This window comes from Macaca nemestrina, chromosome 1, assembly GCF_043159975.1.
Source record: "Macaca nemestrina isolate mMacNem1 chromosome 1, mMacNem.hap1, whole genome shotgun sequence".
In the NCBI taxonomy this organism is placed as follows: Eukaryota; Metazoa; Chordata; class Mammalia; order Primates; family Cercopithecidae; genus Macaca; species Macaca nemestrina.
In genome coordinates, this window is record NC_092125.1 from 3,884,435 (window position 1) to 3,907,475 (window position 23,041).

General features: G+C 44.1%; 1 protein-coding gene across 3 annotated transcripts in view; it reads right to left on the bottom strand.

The window, feature by feature from the left end:
• Positions 1-23,041, bottom strand: part of LOC105474699 (kinesin family member 26B) — a 568,793-nt gene that overhangs the window by 421,640 nt on the left and 124,112 nt on the right. The window contains exons 1-2 of one of the 3 annotated variants that reach the window (XM_071069292.1): positions 16,705-20,080; positions 10,596-16,094 (exon numbers count right to left, since the gene is read on the bottom strand). The exons of 1 other annotated variant lie outside the window; for it this stretch is intronic. The gene's annotated coding sequence lies outside the window, so the exon portion shown is untranslated. Of the gene's footprint in view, positions 1-10,595; positions 16,095-16,704; positions 20,081-23,041 lie in introns of those variants that run through there. One more of the 3 variants, XM_011729518.3, reaches the window with a different exon arrangement.

Genomic DNA, 23,041 nt, shown 5'->3' on the forward strand with positions numbered 1-23,041 from the left:
CAACTATGAAACGCTGCCAATCTCTTCAAAGACAACTGTACCCAGAAAAAGTGCATTACCTCATCTGACAAACTAATGTGGATGATAAGGAATCTTAAGAGTGCCGCCAAAAGTTAATTGACACTAACTTGAATAGCTACCAGGGTTACAGATAATAGGAATACCCTGCACAGAGTTTTGAGAGTTTCAAAAATGTCTTTATAAGTTTCATCCTGCATTGTTCTTGAAAGACCTCAGTGAAAACAGTATCCTATCTGGGATCACATCTAATAATTTCACAACCCATTCATTCTATCAAGTGATAAAAATGTATCATGTACCAGTCAGATAAGATTAGGGGTCAGGTGTCCTGAAGGATGCTAACATGAGCAAGCCGACATCCAGGCCTTAAAGAGCTCTCGATCAGATAGACATAATATGACAGATACAGATACGAATATAACACAAGGCAGACTGTGCTAAGGCTTATACGAGGGATGAAGGAGTATCTTTCTGGAAGGAGAAGACATATCCAGTTTGACGAATTATGGCATTTGAATAACATGTAAGGTTTACAAATGTATAGATGGTGGGGGGCGGGGAGGATTCCATATAAAGAAAAGGCTTTGAAAGCCAAGCTGCAGAGTTTAGAGTGTATCTAGAAGGCAGTGGATACATTTGACAGCACAGACACGTATCTGTGGTCTTCAACACCTTTAAAACAGTTCTATTGAAATATAATTCATCCATTTAAATTGGACAATTCTATGCTTTTTAGTATATTTACAGGGTTGGGAAACCATCATCGATTTTAGAACATTTTCATTATCTCCATATCTCCAGCTAAAACAAATTCCATATGCATTAGCTGCAACTGTCCCAATTCAGCCCCTGAAAACCACTAATCTACATACTGTATCTACAGATTTGCCTCTTTTAGACATTTTATTTCAAAGGAATCATACAATATGTCACCTTTTGTGTCTGGGTTCTTTCACTTACCATAATGTTTCAATGAATGAACCACACTTCATTCCTTTTCATTGCCAAGTAATATTCCATTATATAGATCATGCCACATTTTGTTTACCCATTCCTCAGTTGATAGACATTTAGGTTGTTTCTATTTGGGGGCTACTATGAAAAATGTTGCTATAAACATTCATGTACAAGGTTTTGTGGATACATGTTTTTTCATTTCCCTTGGGTACATAACAAGACTAGAATTGTTGGGTCGTATGATAACACTGTGTTTAACTCTCTGAGAAAATGCCAAGCTCCTTTCCACCGGGGCTGTATCGTTTCACATTTTCTTTCTTTCTTTTTTCCTTTTTTTTTTTTTTGAGATGGAGTCTCACTCTGTTGCCCAGGCTGGAGTGCAGTGGCGCGATCTCGGCTCACTGCAAGCTCCACCTCCCGGGTTCACGCCAGTCTCCTGCATCAGCCTCCCGAGTAGCTGGGACTACAGGCGCCGCCACCTCGCCCAGCTAATTTTTTTTTTTTTTTTTTTTTTTTGTATTTTTAGTAGAGACATGGTGTTAGCCGGGATGGTCTCGATCTCCTAACATCGTGATCCACCCGCCTCAGCCTCCCAAAGTGCTGGGATTACAGGCGTGAGCCACTGCGCCCGGCCTCGTTTCACGTTTTCAACAGTGTATAAGGATTCAATTTCTCCACATCCTCATCAACACTTCATATTGTTTATCTTTTTTATTCTAGCCATGCGAGTATAAATGAGGGGTATCTCACTGTAGTTTTGACTTGTGCTTCCCTGATAGCTAAAGCTGCTGAATTATCTTTTCATGTGTTTATTGGCCATCTGTATAACTTCTTTGAAGAAATGTCTATTCAAATCTTTTACTCATTTTTATAATTGAGTTGTCTTTCTATTATTGAGTGGCAAGAGTCTTTCATATATTCTGGGTACAGCTTCTTTATCAAATATATTTGCAAAAATTTTCTCCCATTCTGTGGGTTGCTTTTGTCATTTTCTGAATGGTACCATTTGCAACAAAAAAAGCTTTCCATTTTGATATAGTCCAAGTCATCCATTTTCTTCCTCTGTCCCTGTGCTTTAGATTTTCCCACATATTTTGTCAGCATACTCTTTGATTTTCTCTTCACATGACAACAATTTTGTTTTATCAATTTTTAGAGAGAAAATAGTAACCTAATTCAGTCCTTTCTCTAGTATGGGGTGGTGATTTTTAAAAGCATATAGTTCAAAAATGTTTCCATATCCTGGTCCTGGCTCTGTGCCTTTTTCCTCCACTATACCCACACTTCTGGCACTGGACACCACATAGCACATTCACATCATGACTCCACCTCTGGGCCTGGGCAAGATGGCACAATGGGCAGGAGGAAACCATTTTTGCACTGAGACCCTCGTAATCACTTTTTTATAAAAAGACGGATCTCATTCTGTCACCCAGTCTGGAGTGCAGTGGTGCGATCATGAATCACTCAGGTTGGACTGCAGTGGTGTGATCATAGCTCCCTGCAGCCTCAACCATCTGGGAGGCTGAGGTAGGTAGGTATGTAGGTAGATGGATGGATGGATGGATGGATGGATGGATGGATGGATGGATGGACAGATGGATGGATGGATGGTTGGATGGATGGATGGACGGATGGACGGATGGACGGATGGACGGATGGATGGATGGATGGACGGTTGGATGGATGGATGGATGGATGGATGTACAGATGGATGGATGGATGGATGGATGGATGGATGGATGGATGGACGTACAGATGGATGGATGGATGGATGGATGGATGGATGGATGGATGGATGGATGTAAGGATAGATGGATAGGCAGGCAGGCAGACAGACAGACAGATGGATAGACAGATAAAAGAAAGGCTTGTAATATTAGGCTACATTTGAATTTTATTTAGACTTGGGCTTGTCTGCAAACTGGTGAAAAATCAATAAAGCAACTTCCCGGAGATATCCAAAGAGAAGGGATATTTCCTCCTCAGAGTCAGTGAAGGCAAATATTTCTGAGGATTCAGGAGCCAAATCTAAAATGAGATCAACTGCATTTTGTTTCATTGGTCAGACATACCTTCCTGAATAAAAACATCCTCCTGATTCCCCAGTCGGAAGGCAATTGGCAGAAGCACTTGACATCAACTATTGAGCCTTGCTCTGGTCTTGTTTAGCAATGGGATTGATCAGAGAGGAGAGTGGGTATACCTGGATATCAATGGGTCTCCATGTTTAGAACCATCTCTAGAGCAAATATATCAAAACCTCACTCTCTGCTATCACAAAAGAATGAGACTGGAATTCATCTGAAATCCCACCAGACTTATTTGTTATTAGACTTTTCTTTCTCCCAAAGACAGTGCAAAATGTGCCCCCTGAGTCTGTGGCTGGCTTATACTCCTGGAACTGGAATGCTTCTTTATTCTTCTTTAGTGTAAAAAGATCTGCAAATCTGTGAGCTTCCCCCAGGATCCTCATTGAAGTAGGGAAGGTGGTGGAGTTGGAAAACCTCCCAACATAGTCATTAACTCAAGAAGTATCACATTCACCCTGTGGAGGAGGCTGCACCTGTACCAAGTATCTTCACAGTCTCACACCTCCTTCCCTCTTCATGTGGTGTCACAGCCAAAGACGATGTCACTTTGTGGCACAAGAGAGAGTAATGATTCTGTGCGCCTCAGTCGGGACTTGCTGAAGAGGGCAGAAGGGCCCAGTGTAGCTAGGGTGCCTTCTGTATATTTTATCAGTGTTTGCCTTAAAGGAGAAGTTTCTTTTAGTTTTGATTTTGGGGGAATTCCATGCTTCCTTCACAGCACCTTTAGTTAATATAAGAAACTACTACTGCTAGATAGTCTTAGGGTGTGCAAGCAATAATTAGCCAGATGCAAACAATTAACAAATCCAAATTAATTCTGCTAAGATTGTGGAAATAAATCATGTAAGTTGATGTACTGAGTTCAATGTCAGGGCTGGAATGGATCTTTAAGAACATTTAATTTAGTTCAACAATTTCATTTTACAGCAGATAAGGGAATTCAGGTTGAGCAAAGTAATGTGTTTAAGGTCACTGAATGTGTTAGAAGTACAACTAAGAACAGAATCCAGATTTCCTGGTGTATTCTAATTTTCGCTTCACCATGTAAATGTCCATTTGCCATTTCTTTTTTCTTTTTTTTTTTTTTTTTTTTTGAGACAGAGTCTCACTCTGTCACCCAAGCTGGGCAGTCTCGGCTCACTGCAACCTCTGCCTCCCCACCCGCCCCCGGGTTCAAGCGATTCTCCTGCCTCAGCCTCCTGAGTAGCTGGGATTACAGGCACCTGCCACCATGCCTGGCTAATTTTTGTATTTTTAGTAGAGATGGGATTTCACCATGTTGGCCAGGCTGGTCTCGAACTGCTGACCTCAGATGATCTGCCTGCCTCGGCCTCCCAAAGTGCTGGGATTACAGGTGTGAGCCACTGCACCCGGCCCATTTGCCACTTCTATTGCCATGTACTTCCTTATGTTTTAGAAGAAATAATAAATTCCCTGATACGTTCGGGAATTCCTCCATGTTTCTTACTGCTTCTGTGACACAGAAAAAGGAGGGAGGAGGCGAGGACTGTGATGAGAAAGCTATTAAGTTCATTGCTGCTGAACTGATGGAACCACTTGCCTTCAACAATCTATCCAGGACCCCCCATCTTGAGCCCTCCATCCAAACAATATAACGGCCAGTTTGGGTTGCATGAAACTGGACGCTATCACATGACTCAAGTCATTTGGACAGGTATGTGCACTGTGCAACTACCCCATTCTAGAAATTATCCCAAAACGAGTCCTTCGATATCTTCACCACATCATGAGCTGTCTCTCCCAAGATGAGATTACTGAGGCCCAAAAAGGCTGTCACCCCTTATGGTATCACGGTAAATATATATTAGATTTTTCTGACTCGTACTGACAAACGTAATCCAGTTGCTTTGATTATACATCAATAAACAGCACTTTGACTGTGAAGCAGCAAATAGATGGATGTAGTATTCACCAGAAATGCAGGAAAGATGATGGGAAAACGCCTGTTTACAGATGTACTCGTGAACGTTATGACAACAGAGAAAACCAAGTTCTTCATTTCTGACAGTCGAGCGTTGGAGTTTATGGACATGGCTATTCCGCTGACAGAAAACAATGGGAATGGGCCAGAAGGACTGAAACAAAAGTGGATTCTGAGGACACAGGAAGTGAACAACAACTGGGGGTTGATCCTACTCAGCCTTTCAAGGTGCTGGGGATACCATTTTTACACATCTCAACAACGGCTGAATAATCTGGAGGTTGCAATCTTCACATTTATTGATAAATAATTGGGTACTAGAAGGCACAGGGCTTGACCAGGGATTTCTTTGAGATCCAGTTGAGCTTTTGTGGTTCACCCACAGGCTGTTAAGCTTTGAAACAGATTCACTTAGCGGTGAGCATTTGAAATGGTAACAGCAATATAACATTTCCTCTCTTCTGAGGAGCTCTCTGATGCGGGCCTCAGAGAACAAAGCTCATCTGACAGATGAAGTCATGCCTGCAAGTTAAGACACAGGGCCAGTGACAGGGTGACCTGGGACGCCACACCAAGTCCAAGAATCCTGCTGGGTCCAACCCCCAGAGTACCACGAAGCAGCCCAGCCAGACTTTGGCCAGGCAGCCACTTTCATGCACTGCCTGGCTGTCCATTTATATAAACACACAGCTGAAGAGAAGCCAGGAATATCTCCAAAACAAAAAGCCCTGCTTTTGTCTGACAAAGCTGCTCTGACCCCAAAGGAATGCACAATAGGAAATGAAAGTTGGACAGAAAATCAATTCCAACAGGAAACAGGACGATCCCTGCTCAAGCTCAGTTCCAAGATACATCACTGTAACAACGCAGAGCAGCCTGGCCAGGGAGCCCCGGCCTCCACTCCTCGCACGGCCGGAAGACGGGAGAAGAAAGCAGCCCAGGGAAACCACATAGAGCCATGGCAGTCCACTGTCATTTCAATGAGATTTAAATTCATTTGTGCCTCGGCCGGGCACGTTGACTCACGCCTCTAATCCCAGCACTTTGGGAGGCCGAGGCGGGTGGATCACCTGAGGTCAGGAGTTCGAGACCAGCCTGGCCAACATGGTGAAACCCCGTATCTACTAAAAATATAAAAATTAGTCAGGTGTGGTGGCATGCACCTGTAATCCCAGCTACTTTGGAGGCTGAGGCAGGAGAATCGCTTGAACCCAGGAGGCAGAGGTTGCAGTGAGCTGAGATCACGTCACCGCACTCCAGCCTGGGTGACAGAGCGAGACTCCATTTCAATAAAAAAATTAAAAATTCGGCCAGGCGCGGTGGCTCACACCTGTAATCCCAGCACTTTGGGAAGCCGAGGCGGGTGGATCACCTGAGGTCAGGAGTTCAAGACCAGCCTGGTCAATATGGCGAAACCCCATCTCTACCAAAAATACAAAAATTAGTCGGGTGTCGTGGTGTGTGCCCATAATCCCAGTTACGTGGGATGCTGAGGCAGAAGAATCGCTTGAACCCAGGAGGCAGAGGTTGCAGTGAGCCAAAGATCGCACCACTGTACTCTAGCCTGGGCAACAGAGCAAGACTCTGCCTAAAAAAAAAAAACAAAAAAAATTCATTTGTGCCTCTATCAATGAAGGCATGATGATTGCGTTTTAAGAGGAACTTGAACCAAAGGAGAGGTAGAAGAAGTAATGAGCTGGCTTGACCGGGGACTCCACACCAAGTCCAAGAATTCTACTGGGTCCACTCCCCAGAGTAGAACGAAGCAGCACAGCCAGACTTTGGCCAGGCAGCCACTTCCATGCACTGCCTGGCTGTCCATTTATATAAACACACAGCTGAAGAAATCTTACTAAAATGAACTTGCATTGAGCAAGTCAGTAGACTGTAATCCCCCACAAGAAGAAACTGCTGTCTTCGGAGGTTCCACTCAACAAATAGTTGCTGAATTCCTGTTAGGTCAAGATCTGGGCCAAGTACTAGAAATAGAAAGATGGTAAGATAGACTTCTCCACAAGCCATACCAGGATTTCAGCCAGGCAGCAGGACACTGTGTTTTCACCAAAACGACTAGAAGTCTCTTCACAGAAGGACATTTGCAATGTCTGCTACCCTCCAGTTTCCTTGCTGGAACAATGGGAGCCCAGTTCAAGATGTCAACAGAGATGTTCCCAGGAACCTCTCAGCCTCTCCTCACAATCTCTGACTCACTTTGCCAGCCTATTAAATGAGTCGTCTGCAGACCTTAGTCATGAGCGTTACTACAGTACAAAGGGACTTATTTAGTAAATGGCCTGGTAAGTTGCTGAAAATGGTGGCTATTGCTGATATTATTTACTCAAATGGGATTTTCGTTTCCAGCTGGTATAGCAGAATGGTGGAAAGCATTCTGGGTGTGGACCCAGCAGATATGCTCTCCAGATCCAGCTCTGACCAATGTTAGCTGGGCAAGCTTGGACACGCCCCCTAACTTCTCTGAGCCTCTGTTTCCTCATATGAGATGGGGACACCTGCTGAACTCTGTCTCAGGACTGTTGTAAGAACTGAAAGAAGTTTTTCATGCAAAAGTAATTTAAAAATTCTAAAATGTTTTGCAAACTACTTAATTTTCATTACAATCTTCCTAATAATGTTTTTCTTATATTAGATATAAAATTAATTTGCCTTCCTATGAAAACACCGTCTGATGGTAGGAGGTCAGCTGGGTGAGGAAAAGCTGGCACCACATCAGAAATGATCCTTTATCCTTTTACAACCCATCATGCGGGGGACCCAAACTCAAAATAAAATAAAAATCCACAAGTGGATATAAATGCAACATGACAGCCTTTCATTTGATCACACTTATTGGAAAAAGGATTTCATTTTCTGCACTAGACTCTGAGCAGCAAATAGGGCTGAAGGTATTAAAGGCTGGCACCAATGCAATAATAATAAGGAACAGAAGAAAAACAATGCGCCTGTTCAAACTGAGCTCTGGGAATGAGGGTTAAGCTAAAAGGCAGGCGAGAGGCAGCGAGCTGGGTTAGGAACACAAACAGGTTTAGTAATCAATCCAAAATCACAGTTGTGAAAACCACATAAAATGCCATCTGGCCTCCTGGATCGTGTGGAACATTAAGCAAAGGCAGCCTTCCAAGACACATGTTCTCATTTCTCTGAGAACAGCGCTTCTCCTTACCCAATCAACTGTGAAAGAGTTACCCAGATCCCGGTCCAGTGTTTCCACCCTTGCCAGAATTGTTCGGAACGCTAGTGAAACAGCTCGCGGATCACGGGCAGCGCAGGCTGTTCATCCCTGATGTGTTCTGGATTCGGAGAGCTAACTGGTGACATGTGGGGTCTCTCCTGTGTTCCACACACTGCTATGAGCACTGCCATCTTCCTCCCGCCTTAAAGACATGTCTAAGCATAGCTTGTCAGCTATTCTGAAAATTAATTTTCTGTGTGGTATGTGTAACATGAGATTTGTCAATTTAACCATTTTCAGGTGTACAATTCAAGAGCATGAAGTACATTAATGCAGAGGTTCCTGTACTGTTTTGCAACCATCACCAATTGCCATACCCAGAACTTTTTCACTTTCCAAAACTGAAACTCCACACCCATTCTCCCTCCCTCTAGCCGCTGGCAACCTCTATTCTTTCTTTCTATACGATTTCGCCTATCACATGAGCAAAACCAACAATGTTTGTGCTTTTGTGTTTAGCTTATTTCACTTGGCATAATGTCTTCAAGGTTCATGTTACCGCTATAGCACATATCTTTCATTCTTTCTTCACACTGAAGAATATGCCATTGTATGCATAGACCACATTTTATCTCTTTATCCATCAATGGACTCTAGAAACTAATATTTGTATAGTATTAGCCTACTGGTAGTGAATGAAGGTAAACTTTCCTTATGAGTTAGAACATTAGGGCCGGGCACAGTAGCTCATGCCTGTCATCCCAGCACTTTGGGAGGCCAAGGCAGGCAGATCACCTGAGGTCAGGAGTTCAAGACCAGCCTGGCCAACATGGTGAGAGCCCGTCTCTACTAAAAATACAAAAATCAGCTGGGCGTGGTGGTGGGTGCCTGTAATCCCAGCTACTCGGGAGGCTGAAGCACAAGAATCGCTTGAACCCGGGAGGTGGAGGTTGCAGTGAGCAGAGATCACACCACGGCACTCCAGCCTGGGTGACAGAGCGAGACTCTGTCTCAAAAAAAAAAAAACAAACAAACAAACAAAAAAACCAACAGGCATCAGTCTTTCAGATTCACAAGCATACACGACATCTGCCACCATGGTGTCCCATCTCCAAGCCATGAGACTATGGGTTCGGGGAGAACAGAAACGACATCCTCATTTGACCCTAGTCCCACTCCCATCAACTAGCACAGTACAGAATAGACCCTCAAATGTTTGATAAAGAACCAAGTCATACATGTTTTCCTTAGGCAGAGCCTACCCCTTTTCTGTAAGTCAAATTATTTTCTAAAAAATCACAGCTTCTCAGAGGACATTTCCTGCAAAGAAAGGCTTTTTAAAAAAAAAAAAAATGTGAGTCTAATTTTTCAAGGCAAAATTTATTGACTCAGCCAACCAGAAAGACAGTGTATGGCAGTAGAAAGAATAACGGGCATGGAATCAGCAAAGACTCAGATCCCAGCTCTGCCTTCCACTCGGCTGTGTGACCTTAGTTAAGTCACCTGGCCTCTCTGAATTTCAGTTTCATCATCTGTAAACATGAAAATAATAAAAATTGCTCTTTTTTTTTTTTTTTTGAGACAGAATCTCACTCTGTCACTCAGGCTGGAGTGCAGTGACATGATCTCGGCTCACTGCAACCTCCACCTCCTGAGTTCGAGCAATTCTCTTGCCTCAACCTCCCGAGTAGCTGGGATTACAGGCGTGTGCCACCACACCCGGCTAATTTTCGTATTTTTAGTAGAGATGGGGTTTCACCATGTTGGCCAGGCTGGTCTTGAACTCCTGACCTCCGGTGATCCACCCACCTTGGCCTCCCAAAGTGTTGGGATTACAGGCGTGAGTCACCATGCCCGGCCTTCACAGAGTTACTTTGAGAATCAAATAAAACCTCCAGAACCGACCATCTGTATCACACAGTCCATACTGTTCAGTTTGGGTAGGGTCAGTTCTGCTTGCTTCAGCATATACATACAAAAGAAGGCCCGTGTTGCTCTTAAGCGTCCTAGCTAAAAAGTCAGGACATAAATGAAATGGCTCAAAGGTGCTTACGAGTTCTGTGTGGAAAAACTACAAAATGAAGTACTGTCCTGAGATGAGGCCAGAAAAATAATTTTTGAAGAGCTGAACGTTGACTGAGCTCCCTGGGAAAATGGTGGGCATGAATCAGCAGGGAGCAGAGGGGATGGAATTCTAGAACGTGACGGAAAGTTCATGAAGACGAGGACATGGAAGCCAGTAGCTGCGCAGGGAAAAGTGAGGCCCACTTTGTGAGCAAGGATTTTGTTCCTAACATTCTGGGCAACCCATGGCGATGCGAAAGCGGGGGATCTGGAGTCTGAATCTCGCAGGGATGGTCCTTTCGCTGCACATCCCCCACCCAGGACTGACCTTGGTGCACACTGTGCAGCTCCAAACCCACTTCCAGCAGCTGCCTGGTGGCACTTGTGTTGGATCCCTTCTATCCCCACTCAGATTACGACCCACATCTCTGCACTGTTCTGCTTGCCTCTGGCTCTAAACACACCCCAATCTTGTAATCATGGAGATTCGGAATGTCTTATTAAGGGGTGTCAGTCAGTGAGATGGTTCTTCAGCACCTGTGAGAAGAAAGACTTCAGTTAACACAGGTATTAGTCACTTGCTCCTAAGTGGGGAATGCCATATATAACACTGTACACCCTGGGTCTCTGAATTTACCTTGGGTAAATTTCTTAGCCCAAAAAAAAAAAAGACAAAACATAAAAGTTCCTGAACCCTAAAACTTCCTTCCCCAAAGTCATAGGTCCTAGCAGCACGTACAACCCAATTCAGTAAACTCTAAGCATCTTAGGCTGGCAAACAACCAAACTCTGAACATCTGATGAACGTCTGTCATGTGACCAACACTATGCTAGATGCAGGAAGTACAAAGATGAATGATGGAGAGGCAGAGAAGCGTCCACATCAGTTCAAGTGTGAACCAGAGCTGTGTCAGGCCAACTCAAGTTCTAAACACAGTTTCAGATCCATTCAGGCTTCCTTATTCCTCAAGGCCATCAGGTCAAGGCAAATCCACCCAAGCCATGCTCAGAATGCGGTCCAAAGAGTTTCTCAGGCAAATCCAGCGTGCTCAGAACTAGTTGGAAGAATTTTTTCTAAATGGACTTACAGCATATCTTACTTCCAATTAGTTCAAGTCCATGAAAAGTAGTATTTCCAGTAAGGACTTAAGAAAATAGTAAATAGAATCATCATCTCTAATGTTCAAATGATCTCTTCCAAGTTCACTCTCATCACCTCCTTCCTGGCTCACCATGTGTGTAAATGCATCAACATCTCATGTGCTTTTCAACACAGACTGAAAACACCACTGAATGTGAAATCAAATGAGACCTTGAGAGGCAGGGATTATGACTTCATTCACTAAATGAACTGATGATATGGACGTGAGGACAGGAACTCATTATATGGACCCACGAGTAGAGTCCTCTGTGTCTTCCTGAAACTTGACCTTAGTCATCTGCCACTGCCCAGTTCAACCTTATTCCTCTAGGCCTGCGTCTGTATCACACAAACGACCAGTTGAGTCAAGCAGTCAACCGGTTCCATGTTGTGAAAAATCAATTAAAAAACTGACTGAATTGACCATTTTGTTATTTTGTTGAACTGAAGTACCTAATTAATTTAGCTAAAATTTTAAACCAATGATGTGTGTAAACATTTCCCTAGGATGTATGAAGTTATATCAAATGTTTGAAAAGGGATACTTTCTCTCCATCCCAAATAATGGGTTTTTTAAAAACATGTTTATACTTCTTTATGTATGTCTTGATTGGTGTCACATACTATACAGACACTAACTCTCTGCAATTTTCCCCATGAGTTAAAAGAGACTAGGATGTACTTTAGAAAATATGAGAGCAGAGTCGAAACCAGAAGCATCTGCAGAACTCAACCTGGTTCCCTTGAGAACCCGGCCGGGCGCGGTGGCTCCGCCTGTCATCCCAGCACTGTGGGCGGCCGAGGCAGGCGGATCACTTGAGATCAGGAGTTCGAGACCAGCCTGGTCAACATGGTGAAACCCCGTCTCTACTGAAAATACAAAAATTAGCTGGGTGTGCTGGTGGGCTCCTGTAATCCCAGCTACTCGGGAAGCTGAGACAGGAGAATCACCTGAACCCGGGAGGTGGAGGTTGCAGTGAGCCGAGATCATGCCCCTGCACTCCAGCAGCCTGGGTGACCGAGCAGGACTCTGTCTCAGAAAAAAAAAAAAAAAAAAAAAGACAAGAAAAGAACTAGTCTGAACCCTTTCCTCACTTCCACCTCTGGAAATTCTCTTCTCTCTATTCCTAACACAGCTAGACCCGAAAAAGAAATCCAGCCATTTAGATAAAAAACCAAAAGCCTGCTACGTACCTGATTCAGGTTTACATTGTTCAAGGGTAGTCTCATTAACTTTGGCTCCTTAGGAAGACAAGTCAACTCATAAAGCAATTCAGGAAAAGGAAAGGAGTCATTGTAAAATTTTGAAAGGAAAGCTATCCAACTCCTCCGAAGATGTAAGACGGGTGTGCGCAGAGGAACTATGGAAGGATTGTCCTGTATAGTTAGACCCTCAGGCTTTGCTTCTTGCCTTGAGAACAGAAGAAGAGAGGGAGGGGAGGAGAGAGAGGGGAGACTTGTAACAGATCCTCTCACTTTATGACTTGGAGGGAAATGAGAGCCTAGAGACCCCGTGGGAGGTTTCCAACACAACCGTGCCGCCTTCCATTTCTATAGCTCCTTTCTCTGAAAAACCTCTAGGCGTTTTATGAACCTTGCCTCAGACTCCATGTCCACAGCCCCTCAGGACACAACACAGGCCACCATTATGGTCTATATTCCTTAAAGGAAGAACTCAAAACAGTCAAACAGACTTACTTCTCACGGGGATTCTGCCCATGGGAAATCAGAGTTTTAACTTGCAAAATCAAAGACGTATTCATATTGATGTTTCTTCCAAGAAGACAAAGCAAAATAATTACATTCCATTTTATGCATTTTCCTAAACAAAAAAATAAAAAGAAAGAAATTGGCTGGATGCGGTGGCTCACGCCTGTAATGCCAACACTTTGGGAGGCTGAGGCTGGCGGATCACCTGAGGTTGGGAGTTCAAGACCATCCTGACCAACATGGAGAAACCCTGTCTCTACTAAAAATACAAAATCAGCTGGGCGTGGTGGCACATGCCTGTAATCCCAGCTACTCGAGAGGCTGAGGCAGGAGAATTACTTGAACCCAGGACGCAGAGGTTGCAGTGAGCAGAGATTGCGCCACTGCACTCCAGCCTGGGCAACAGGAGTGAAACTCCGTCTCCAAAAAAAAAAAAAAAAGAAAGAAAGAAAGAAATCTTCCTTCTTTATGACCAGGCTGTTGCCCCAAGAATCTCTTCACTACCAGTAGCCATCTGCTGGGAGGCTCAATTCTACCTTCAAAGACCTGGAAGCCACCAGGGCTGGGGGAATCAGATCTGGGCACTTTGTTCATTTGTGTCAAGAGCAGAGTCCACACTGGTCATTTGTTCCCCATACCTGACCAAATCCACGCCCCGCAAGGGTCCAACCCCACAACATCTCCTGTGTCTGTCAACCACCCCCTCCTGCAGCACCAGTGCCAATCCCAGCGTCATCTCTGCTGCCAGCTCCCCAGACTCAGTCATCACCGAAACAGACTCATCAGGACATTGCCAAGCAAAAACAAAACAAAAGAGACAAACCAGGTAGAAGACAGAGTGAAAACAAGGTTTTTCTTAGCCTTGGGGATAGGATTAGGAAAGATTAAACACACACACACATACACACACACAAGACTTGAGTCGAAAGCCTCTCTAAATTACATTTCTCGGATTTTATTATATTATCTTTGTGGCACAGTTATTAAACATTAAAGATAATCACTTCATTCTGTAAGTAACCTAATATTGAACATGATTGATAAGCAGACCTGGGCTTTGAAGAAAACTCTGAATGTTAAAATTCAAGAGCAGGGATGGCACAGAAGCAGTTTGGGCCACGAGGTTAATGAACGGTCGGCCAGAGGGGGGCCGCAGACGTTTTATTAGGAAGAAGCTGTGTCATTACCGCATTGCTTCTGTGACCCACCGAGAACCGAGGGAAAGTGGAAAGGGAAATGGCCTGGCAGACGCACATTTGGTTGACTCCACTGACAGCAATCTGCTTCCAGAATCGTTCAGTGAAGTTAGAGAAGCGCTGCCTAAAGATACTCCCAGGAGACAGGGTCAGAAGGGAGGCCCCTGTGTCACACAGAAAACCAGATGCCTAAGGCAGTGAGAAGTGTCGGTGAGTTACCACATTTTTTAAATGACATCCAATGAAAAGGTAAAATAGTACCCAACTGGGGGAAAATGGGCAGGGGGGAAGTAGAGGCAGGTGAAGCACCTGCCTCGAGATCCCGAGGAGAAGGAGCCGTGCACCATCCCCTCTGAAATGAGCCACTTGCAAGGACCGTGAGGACTTATACAGTGACACTGAGCCCCTCTGCCGCCTTGCCAGCCGGCCAGCCCACGTCAGAATGAATGGGGGGGTTTCACCCGGCAGCTGGCAGTGACGGCTCCCTCTCCTCCCCAGTGCACCAGTTTCTGGTACCCCATGTGCACTCAAAGCTGAGAGGACAGTCTGGAACACAGTTCAGAGGGTTTCCCAGACTGCACACTCAGGATTTGAACAAATACCATGACAAGGTTCTCAGTAACTTCAGGGCAAATTCGATGTCATCAGATTGCTTTCTTCCTCACACCCTGCTGGGTAGAGTGTTTTGATGGTGAAGAATGGAAGGAATTTCACATCCAGTCTTGCACGCCTCTAAATGTATTATCTATGCAGCCCAGGATGATTTTCAAAAGGAAATTGGGTCACCTCCCCCATGTCTGTAACCCTTCAACAGCTTTCCAGTCATCTCTTGGGAAAGTCCCTTGGCTCACCCAGCCCCAGGAGACCTGATCTGGCACACCTCTGCCATCCCTCACCCCTGGGCTCAAGCCATTCTGTCCTCTCCCAGTTCCCCGCACCAAGGCCTTTCTGCACATTCCCTCTCTCTGTAAAGCACTCTACCGCACTATCTCTGGGCCCCACACTGTCACTGCCACCTCCTCCGTGGCGAGAACACCCCTTCCTACCCACCCCTTAGGTCGCAGCTTAAATGCCAGGTCCTCAACAAGGCAGGTCCCCTCTGTTACCTGTTCTTCAATCCTGCATGTCTTTGTAACTAATAACACTTGTAGTTTCTAGTCAAACATCCATCTTTCCCAGTGAAGAACAGGAATCTGTCTTTCTTGCTCACTGCTGTGGTCTTGTTGGGTGTGCGGTCTAGTTTAAGCAAGATGCTCAGGAGAACAGTAGGTGTCCAGGATGTATCACCCATTGAATAGGAGGACCTGGGCACTGACAGCAACACAAGGCCTGCATGCTTGGGTCACAAAGCAGTGGAAGGATCAGGGAATAGGAGATGGGGAAGGGCAGGGATTCAGAATGCAACCAAAGAGAAATTTTATCTTCTTTGGAAGATTTTCCAAGACTTGGGCTAAATCTAATACTTGTTGGACTCAAAGTAGTCAAGTGCTTTAGAGCTACACTAGGCCAAGAATAATAGATTGTTTGCAAAAATGTCCTCAATTACTCTCCTCCATGTATCCCCGCCTCTTTGCAACGTACCTTTGCAGTTCCTCCTCTCAAAGAAGTCAGTTTTCCTTCTCTTTAAGTCAGGACTGGCTCTGTGACTTCTTTAGCCAAGAAAATGCAGCAGAAGTGATGCTGTGCCAGTTGAACTTGGGCCTCAAGAGGTCATGCATGCTTCTGCTCACTTTCTTACATCCCTGCCCAGTTGCCACTTGAACAAGCCCAGGCTAGCCTTCTGGAAGATAAAAGATCACAGGGAAAAGAGACAAGACCCCCAGCTGAGGCCAACTTAGAACACCCAGCACTCAACGGCCTGGAAGCTGACCACAGACACATGAGGGAGCCCAGCTGAAACCAGAACTGACCAGCTGGGCCAGCCTAAACTGCTAGTCTGCAGAAGCATGGCTAAATAGCTGCTGTTTTAAGACACTAAGTTTTGTAGTGGTTTGTTATACAGTAACAGATAACTGATACACCAAGTAGGGTCAGAGGCTTTTGAACAGAGCAACTCCATCTTGAATAGGAGCTGGGTAAAATGAGGCTGAGACCTACTGGGCTCCATTCCCAGGAGCTTAGGCATTGTTAATCACAGGATGAGACAGGAGGTTGGCGCAAGATACAGGTCATAAAGACCTTGATGATAAAACAGGTTGCAGTAAAGAAGCCAGACAAATCCTACCAAGATGGCCACGAGAGTGACCTCTGGTTGTCCTCACTGCTACACTCCCACCAGTACCATGACAGTTTACAAATGCGGTGGCAACATCAGGAAGTTACCCTATATGGTCTAAAAAGGGGAGGCATGAATAATCCACCCCTCGTTTAGCATATCATGAAAAACTAACCATAAAAGTGGGCAACCAGCAGCCCTCGGTTCTGATCTGTCTATGGAGTAGCCATGCTTTTGTTTCTTTACTTCTCTAATAAACTTGCTTTCACTTTGTGGACTCGTCTCGAATTCTTTCTTGCATGAGATCCAAGAACCCTCTCATAGGATCTGGACTGGAACTCCTTTCCAGTAACAGTAGGTACTGAGGATGCAGAAATGAGTAAAGTATACCTAGGTGAGACAGACACAACTTCCATTCATTCATTCATTCAGTAAAGGTTTGATTAAGCACCTACCGAATGCTAAGCTCTGTATTAGATCCTGGAGATAAAGAGGTGACAAGACACAGTCCCTGACCCCAAGTAAAAGAGAATATAGACCATAAATAGGCAATTCTAAAATAAAGTGGATGAAGTACTAAGACAGGAGTAAGGAAGCCTAACAGAGTCGGAGGAAGGATGGAGGGTAGGGTGGTTTGGGAGGGAGGGTAGTTTGGGAAGACTTCTCAGAGAAAGTGATGCCTAAGAAGACACCTAAAGGATGGTTTGCTTAGTCAGGAACAACAGAAAAGGATTTTCTAAGCAGGGTGTTGCTGCTTCAATCTATACCACGTGCAGGCAAAAGGAGGATGACACGTATTGTTTCCATTACACTTCCTGATGTTGTTCCTCTCTTTGTTGGTCTTTTGAATGAACTGTGAAAACTCAGGAATAAACTCCCAACTCTCCTGGAGAAGAACTGGGAATTTGGAACCTATCACCACATAAAGAGTTTCAAATGAACATACCCCCACCCCCAAAAAAGGAAAGAAATTCAGATGGATGAGAAAGGAAAACCCAGAGACTCTGATTCTGTAGTGATTCAAGGGGAAAAAAGACTTCAGGATTTCATTTGAGCCACAAAGTCACAATTTAAGTCAGCAATTTTCACCCTTGACATTGCACATCACTCCTGATTATGCCAATTAATTAAAGTGGGTATATCTGGTTCTTTCTCATTTTCTGCTATCAGGCAAAGGGGAGCTACTAATGAATGTTTATTAGATTATTTTTTCAAGTCCATACACTTGCCGAGTCGAAAATCACAATAATAATAATTGACTGGGGCAATAGAAGGTTCCCAATGCCTGGATATCTATAGCATGCTGGTAATTTCTTCGATGATAGTCTTCTCTTCAGCGACAGAAGATGCTTTCAAATCCTGCCCTGTAACCACATTCATGACTAAACAAAAATTCTAATTTCATTATGCTTTATAAAGAGTGTTGTCTGAGTTGATCAATCAGCTCTGGTGAAGATTCCAAAATTAATGGTGATGCAGAGAGAAACATTTTGTCACCGAGATACTTACTGTTAGTCACCAAATCTAACAGCCATTGGCTACAAACCAACCCGACTTCCTCTATATGTAAGTCGCGCAGAAAAAGGTAGCATTAACTTCAGAAGCATTCAAATATAATGGAACCCATTATGTTAGCTGCCTGTGTCATAGGCATGGAAGGTTATTTAAAAAAAAAAAGAAACAGTTGTGGCATTGTTGAGATTGACTTTCTTCTTCCCAACAAAAACTCCCTTCCTTGAACCAACAACAGTAAACTGAAAATAGGGTATTCAATTGCCATGAAGTCTTTTAGGGAAAAAGAAATATTTTAGGGAAAAAAAAAAAATCAAGACCTTCGGGTTATCCTTATTTCTGTAATTATAGAGAGGTTATGAGTATTAATTCACAAACCTATGCATGGTATAGCTCTTCTTCCCCAAAACATAAAGGAACCAGACAAAATTAGAATCAACTCATTTAGACTTAAGCCATTCGGAACCCCATCATCCATGCATTCTGTGACTCTGTCTGTCCGGGAGTCCTACTGGCCCAGCGGCCCACCACAGTCAGGCAAGACTTCATCCCCGATGGACCCCCAATTTTTATGACATACGTTCCCATGTCCTTCTTCCACACGAGTGCCATCTTTCCCAGGGAAATGTGCTCAATACTCTTTGGTGTCAGCTTTCACTGCTGGTTGGAAATATGTTCCGGAGGTATTTAGAACTGATCGTTAAATGGGATGCTGCATTCTCCTCAATCCATTTACGCTGTCCATTTTCCTGTCTTCTGTTGGTTGCTAAGGAGATTAGTGTGAAATGGGGTCCCTGTCCTAAGGGGTTAATCATTTTACACTGCTCACTCCCCACAGAAGTCATAATCCGCTGTGTGTGAAATCACATTCAGTTGCTGTGAAAATGATTACGATGCTCCGAGTGGGTCATGATAGCTTCAGGTGGGAGATAAGTAGTCAGAGCAGATGGACTCCGAGAGCGTTCCCAGGAATAATGCTCACTCCGAAAGTAGAGTGGGATGAAAAGATGGTACATATAATATGTAAGAATATGAATATATGAAAAAAATAATTTGGTACATGGAACTTAACTCTGCTGGTGGATTTCCCAGCTGTTTCCTTTTCTGTTCTTTTTTTTTTTTTTTAAGCCTATCATAGTACTATTGGAATACCCAAAAGATAATTAGCAAAACCCAGAAGATGGTGGGAAAAATAAGTATGAAAGATGGAAAGGAGTTGTCACTTTTCGATGAAATTCCCAAGTAACTACTGAAGTTAGCAATTCCTTGCTCTCCCGTGGGCATGCGTCAGTAAAGAGATCAGGCCGGGCGCGATGCCTCACGCCTGTTAATCCCAGCACTTTGGGAGGCCAACGCGGTCGGATCACCTGAGGTCGGAGTTTGAGACCAGCCTGACCAATATGGAGAAACCCCATCTCTAATAAAAATACAAAATTAGCCGGGGGTGGTGGCGCATGCCTGTAATCCCAGCTAATTGGAAGGCTGAGGCAGGAGCATCGCTTGAACCCGGGAGGTGCAGGTTGCGGTGAGCCGAGATCGTGCCATTGCACTCCAGTCTGGGCAACAAGAGCAAAACTCCGCCACAGGAAAAAAAAAAAAAGAAAAATAGAGAGATGAGACATACAGAGACCCTCAGATCAAAGGCTCTTAATAATTACACAATCCACCCAATAATTTGGAAGGAAAAAAACAGATTTATATACTTTATAAAAAACTAGAAAGAACTAAAACAATATGCAAACAGTGTCCGATTCTAAGACTCAAATTCTGCTTTTCAATGGCTTAAAGTAACAAACATTAACCAGTACATGAAATGAACCATATATGAATCCTTTAAAAAAAGTTTAATAAAAATGAAATGAAATCATTAAAAATATATACCGATCACCACAATGGAAAAATAGCCCCAGACCTGTGAATATTTTCCTGTTATATGTGATAAACAGGTTTCTGAAAAGTTTTAAGAAAATTTTTTTAAAATTTTGTTGTTTTTTTTTTTTTGAGACAGAGTCTTGCTGTGTTACCAGGCTGGAGGGCAGTGGCAGGATCTCAGCTCACTGCAACCTCCACCTCCTGGGTTCAAGCGATTCTCCTATCTCTGTTTCTCGAGTAGCTGAGATTACAGGCACATGCCACCACAGCTGGCTAATTTTTTGTATTTTTAGTGGAGATGGGGTTTCACCATGTTGGCCAGTCTGGTCTCAAACTCCCGACCTCAAGTGATCTGCCCATTTCGGCCTCCGAAAGTGTTGCAATTACAGGCGTGAGCCACCGCACCCAGCCAAAATTTTCAAATTGCATGAAATTTTTAATGTTTTGGAAAAGTTTGCTACTTAAATTTACCTTGCACCAGCTCCTTTTATAAAGTGAGGAATCTTTCATTAATTTATGAATAGCCACCACCTAATTTATTTTTCTTGTGAATATACCAAAAATTCTAGATGTCTTGAAAATGGAACAAGTTTGTATCCTGTTATTTTTCAGCACAATTAGGATATAGTTCTTCAGTGGCTTAAGAATCAATATTTAAAATGTGTGAGTTTGATGCGTTTTTATTGTTTTTATTTTCAGATAGGGTCTTACTCTGTCACCCAGGCTAGAGTGCAGTGGTGCCATCTTGGCACACTGCAACCTCCGCCTTCCAGATTCAAGCAATTCTCGTGCCTCGCCCACCTCAGTAGCTGGGATTACAGGTGTGTAATCCCAGATTTGGTGTGTAACACCAAATCCCGCTAAGTTTTGTATTTTTAGTGGAGATGGGGTTTCGACATGTTGGCCAGGCTGGTCTCGAACCCCTGAACTCAGGTGATCCACCCAAAAGTGGATCTGGCTTCCCAAAGTGCTGGGATTACAGGCATGAGCCACCACACCCAGCCTGAGTTTGAGTTTTGCTTTACCTTGTCCTACCCATCCCAGCCACAGGTTATCCACAGGTACCCCCACAGACTAGGTGACATCCTGATGTATGATGAGTAAGTTGTACAAAATGAGGCTCCCACAGGAACTTCTATTCTCAGGAGCCCTACCCTGCCAAAGTAGCAAAGCTGGGGGAAGCGGTGATCCTCTTGAGTTGGCATTCATTCTCTTGATGTTCTTTTTTCCTTTCCTTTTTTTTTTTTTTTTTTTTTAAGAGAGAGAGTCTTGCTCTGTCACCCAGGCTGGAGTGCAGTGGTGCCATATAGCTCACTGCAGCCTTGAAATCCTGGACTCAAGGAATCCTCCCACCTCAGCCTCCCAAGTAGCTGGGATTATAGCTATGCACCATCACACCTGGCTAATTATTATTTTTCATTTTTTTAAGTTTTTCAGTAGAGACGGAGCCTTACTTTGTTGCTTGCCTGTGAAGCAGACTGAACCCAACCCACAGTGGGGCACCAGGCTGGTCTCAAGTGATCCTCCCTCCCCGGCCTCCCAGAGTACTGGGATTATAGGTGTAAGCCACTACCACACTTGGCCTTTTTTTTTCTTTCAATTTTAGGAAAAATCTCATCTGGAATATCCCACCTGAGAGACTTCAGAAGTAGAAATGAACATACTTGAGTAATAAATCAAAACCTCAGGAAATGTAAACTTTTGAGAATGGAATTCAATGAGCACAGATCTACAACACCAGCAAGCATAGGCAAAGGAAAGCCATTTCCCTGTGGCAAATTGAATTAATGATCAAGATTCTCTACCTGTATCTATACCTTCTGCCATGTGACTTTGCCGTTCCTTCCACTAGAGGCAGAATATGTTTCCTACTGGACTGGGGGTCATGTGAGCGGCTCTAGCTAACGGAGCATGGGCAGAAACGAGGTGCATCCGCTCTAGACCTTAGGAGGCATTGCACGTTTCCGCTCATGCATGTTTCTGCTAGGCACTCTTGGAATAAATTCTGCCGCTGCCATGAGGAGAACATGCTGTATGGAACCGAGGGGGATGAGAGACGTGTGGAGCAGTCTGAACCCAGCCCACAGGGGGGCACCAAGCAGAGCTGAGCCCAGCCTGGACCAGCAGACCCTAAATGACTCCCAGACACAAGAGCAAAAATAATTATTGTTTTTGTTTGTTTGCTTGTTTGTTTGTTTGTTGAGACACAGTTGCACTCTTGTTGTCCAGGCTGGAGTGCAGTGGCGCGATCTCTGCTCACTGCAATCTCCACCTCCTGGGTTTAAGCAATTCTTGTGCCTCAGCCTCCTGGGTATCTGGGATTACAGATGCGCACCACCACGCCTGGCTAATTTTGTATTTTTATTAGAGACGGGGTTTTCTCCATGTTGGTCAGGCTGATCTTGAACTCTCAACCTCAGGTGATCCGCCCGCCTCGGCCTCCCAAAGTGCTGGGATTACAGGCATGAGCCACCACACCCGGCCAAAAGAATTTCTTAATAACTCCTACAACATTCCCCACTGTGGGGATGCCACTAACTGCTGTTAGGGGGTTCTGGGAGACGACTCCTTCTGGCTACTTCCTGCTGAAAAGGGGTGTCCAATGGGGAGCAGCAGCTAGGCTCCTCCTGGGGTCGATCTGGACCTCAAGAGGAGAGGATTGCCCCACTCACAGAAGCAATCAAACTCCAAATGGTTCTGCAAACTGAGCCACACATGGACACACCATTCTTCCAAATTACGCTCTTAAATCACTCAAGGGAGGATCTCCTTACAGAGCAGCCAAAATCAATGAAGCTAAAGATTTACGAGGGAGTCAAGCTAAAAAAAAAAATGAAGCAAATGTATAATGAGTTTTAAGCTCATATTAGTTTATGTATATGAGTACTAACTTTGCATAATAAAATGCCTCAGAGCTACAATTTTAAAAAATGATTTAGCACAAGCTAAAAAAAAAAAAAAGTGATTACTTGGGGAGAAATGAGAATAGTCAGCTTTTGATGAAGATCTATGTGGCCACTGCTTCACAAAGATAGAATAAAAGCATCAGGCATTAGCCCCAAAACCTCAAAGTGCAATCAAGAAAGTAAATGTAGGCTGGGCACGGTGACGCACACCTGTAATCCCAG